General features: G+C 47.6%; 1 protein-coding gene across 1 annotated transcript in view; it reads left to right on the top strand.

The window, feature by feature from the left end:
- The first annotated feature begins 2046 nt into the window (after window positions 1-2046).
- The window catches only part of JAKMIP1 (janus kinase and microtubule interacting protein 1), a 221141-nt gene continuing 219178 nt past the window's right edge, over window positions 2047-4009 (top strand). The window contains exon 1 of the mRNA XM_025195098.1: window positions 2047-2090. The gene's annotated coding sequence lies outside the window, so the exon portion shown is untranslated. The remainder of the gene's footprint in view (window positions 2091-4009) is intronic.

A 4009-nucleotide genomic window follows, 5' to 3' on the forward strand; every position in this document is an offset into this window, starting at 1 on the left:
CCCTGAGCATAACCTCCCCTGCTGGCCCTTCCTGGACATGTGCCAGGATAATTCTTTTGAAAAGCTTCCCCAGGACCGAGGTAAGACTCACAGGCCTATAGTTTCCTGGGTCCTCCTTCCTCCCTTTTTTGAAGATGGGGACCATGGCCCTTTTCCAGTCCTCTGGCACATCTCCCGAGTGCCATGAGTGCTTGTAGAGCTGTGCCAGAGGTCACGCAATGACCCCTGCTAGTTCCTCCAGCACTCTGGGGTGGAGATCATCAGGACCTGCGGATTTAAATACATCTAGTCCCTCCAGAAGTTCCCTGACGAGGTCCTCATTAACCCTAGGCCTGGGTGTGCCACCCACAGGGCCCTCGGGGGTGCCAGTGGGGGAGATATTCGGGTCCCTCCTCAGAAATACGGAGATAAAGAAATTGTTGAATATGTCAGCTTTACCGTCGGGTGAGATGACCAGATTTCCTAGCGTGTCCTGCAGAGGCCCCATGTTACTTGGCACCTTCTTTTGCCCCCCTATGTATTTGAAAAAAGACTTCTTGTTGTCCGTGATCTGGGTCACTAGTCCCAGCTCCATTTCCGCCTTGGCCTTCCTGACTGCCCCCCTACGTTCCTGAGCTACCGAGGTACAGCCCTGTATTGTGATGGCCCCTCCCTTCCAACGGGTGTACGCCTCCTTTTTTGTTTGGAGATGTTCCCGGATGCTTTTGGTGAGCCATGGGGGCCTTTGCGCCCTCTTGCCCCCTTTGATTTGTGTAGGGATTACTTCCCTTTGAGCTTGGAGGATCATCTCCTTAAGGAGTGACCACTCCTCCTGAACACTCAACTCCCTCCAGCTCTGGGACCTCAGTGCTTCCCCCACTAGTTTTCTTACCTCATTAAAGTCCGCCGTCCTGAAGTCAGGGGCTGCTGCCTTGCTGGAGGCTTTCGCCTCCTTTCTAACCACCTTTCTCACCAAAATCTGAAATTTTTCCAACTATTTCACTTGGTCTAATACAAGATATCAGATTTACCCAAAGAACCTTGTCTGCCTTGGTTATAACCAACATTTTCAGATATTTTCAATAATCATTATTTTTAGATAGGATAACTAACGTATGAAGAGGGTTAGTGCCTTGGCTAGGACTAAACCTGATGTGATTTTTGCCTTTTTCTTAATATTCTGTATGCTGGTAACTATGCTGTACATGCATATGTTATCTAACCTAGCTATGTAGAAAAGATGCACGGTATATTGAAGGTGACAGGACTTTGCAGAAGCTGCTAGCAGTGTTCTTGCAGTGTGAATAATGGAGTGATCATCCTGTTTGTTTAAAATGAAAAATCTTTGAATCCTGTATTGGCATAAGAGAGCAAATTAAATCCTAGTTCGTTTTTAAAGAACAACACTTAACTGTGACGGCACTGTGCTAACTATTGCATATGTTGCAGAGCACTTGAACAGAGTATGAATTGAGTTCTTGAATGTGCTTGTATAGGTGTGGAGTTATAAACATTTCAGCTGCTTTAAAACAGGAGGAGATGCTGCTGCTTGAAATTGCACATCAGCTACTATGCTCTAGCTCTTATGCCCAAGTGATCTAGGTGGCACTTTGGTACAAACATATCTGCGTGATTCTGTAGTAAAAATGTCATTTGACATTAGTATAGAATGTAGACAGACAGACATAATTGAGAGGGAGGGTGCTCTCTTACCTCATCTCTATTCCTCTGAGTATATATCTTTGACACTTATTTTGGTGAGGTGGACAAAGAGTCCTGAGCATGTTCAAGGTAAGCTGTAAAAGGGAAATAGCACACTTAAATTCTGCCCATTTTGAAGGAAAGCTTTTATACATTACCTGACTTTTGCTTGATGCAATAGACCTAATAAATTCCAGTAACCTTGCAAAAATCCACTCTCCCACTTGCTCTGGATGAGCAACCTTTCTTTCTTTCTTTTTTCTTTGACTGATGAGCAAAATATAAGGATTTACTGCCAACCCACTAACCCCAAACTGTTCTCATTTATCCATCAGACTAAAGGGACATGAATAGACTTTGTGACTGCTGATACATTTCCTTTTCAGTTCTGAAGGCTGATTGCAAGTAAGGTTAGTATTTTCTATTTCATAAGTGTAGGTGAGAAGTATATTGTAGCCAATTGCTTATGGATATGTTTCTCATTTAAAATGTAAACTTAATTTCTTAATTAAAACTGGACAGATACGTTTAGATGGAAAAAAACTTCGCAAAATTTAATATTTTAGTATCCTATTTAATAATAAATTCCAAGAGACAATCCTGTAAGCTTTGCTAATTTATATTTTACTATATTTACTTTCATATCTTCCTTTACCATGTACTGAGTATCTGTCTGTTCTCCCTTTCATCTTGTTGCATGGAGCTTCCTTACAACTTTCCCTTTGTTGATCTGGCTAGTGGTATGTCCATTGCATGTGATTCAGGACCTGTTGAATTTGTGATTTTTGTGCATTCCACAAAATCTGGGCAATGCCCACAGAATCCAGAGGTGGGGGAGGAGAGAGGGGACTTACTGAGTGCTGTGGCAGCTTGCCAGGGTGGCAGAGAGGGGAAGGGGAGGCTACCTGCTTGAAGGGCTGCTGGCAAGATGGCTGCTGCTCCCTTCCCTCGCTGCTGATTGGCTGCAAGGGGCTGCCTGTCATGTGGCCCTGCCCCTCTCCACCAATCAGTGACAAGGAGCAGGGCCACATGACAGGCAGCCCCCTGCAGCAAGTAGGCAGTGAGGGGCGTGGCCACTGGGGTCTCCTCAGCCAGTCAGAGGAATGGAAGGCCCACTGTATTCCACCCACAAAATGGCTGCCTGTGCCTGAGTTCTTCCCACAAAATCAGGGCACTGGGGTGGAGGGGAGCAGGCCCTGAAAATTAGGTAGGCCCCTACATGTGATATAGTGCACAAACTGTTGACCCTTAATTCCTATGTGTAGAAACTATCAGACCTTAAGCTTCACTGTAATTAATGTGGATATTACCTTTTTATCTTTATGTATTTTTCCTAATCACGATTCAGGTTTATTGAAGTATGATATTAAAATTTAAAAAACCCAAACCGCAATAACATTTGGCTTAATTAAAACCCTTGCTGGAAATGTAATCATCATCTATATAATTTAATTTTAGTCTTATGGGTTGGTGTGTGGCATGAGAAAAATGTTTATTGCATATAGGGGTGCATCATTAGAGCTTTTTGGGGCCAATACCTATAGCTGATTTTTAAGGAGGCATATTGTCTGATACCGATCCAATTTCCGATGCAAGCCCAGCCACTTGAAGACCAGTGTCCAGGTGGAAAGTCTGTTGTGGTGGAAAGGGAGGCGGAAGGGAAGTGGGGGGGGTGCTGATTGAGGCCCCTGTGGTGAGGGAGGGAGTGGGGCTGGGACAGAGGCTGAGGCTAGGGCAGGTGCTGCCCAACTAGTGCAGGACAGAGCCCCAAGCAGCTCGTCCAGGGGGCACGGGGAAGGGGGGCAGCTCCCATTGCTGCACACCGCAGGACGGCATGGGGTGGGGTGTATGTGCCCCTGGATCTGTGTGCGGTGGGGTGGCTGCTGTTGCGGACTGGGGCTGTGCTGGGCTCTTCCCGGTGGGGCTGGGCTGTGCCTGGGGCAGGCAGCAGTGGTGCTGGAAGGGGGATACGTAGGCGGGCTGCAGTCACTCCAAACTGCACTGTAGCCCCCCATCCCTCTCCCAGTGCCGCCACTGCCCGCCCTAAGCACAGCGAGGCCTAGCCCCTGTTGGGAAGAGCCCTGTGCAACCCCGGCCCCAACCCGCCCCGCACAGATCTTGGGGAACCCCCCCATGCCCTCCGGGATGAGTGGCAGGAGCCCCTGGATGAGCCGCTAAGCTGCCGGATGAGCGGTGTGCAGCGGGCGGTGCTATCCCTCATAGATTCATAGATGTTAGGGTCGGAAGGGGCCTCAGTAGATCATTGAGTCCGACCCCCTGCATAGGCAGGAAAGAAGGCTGGGGCTAGATTAACCCCGGTAGATGCATA

The sequence above is a fragment of the Alligator sinensis genome, unplaced genomic scaffold (genome assembly GCF_000455745.1).
Source record: "Alligator sinensis unplaced genomic scaffold, ASM45574v1 scaffold421_1, whole genome shotgun sequence".
NCBI classification, from domain to species: Eukaryota; Metazoa; Chordata; order Crocodylia; family Alligatoridae; genus Alligator; species Alligator sinensis.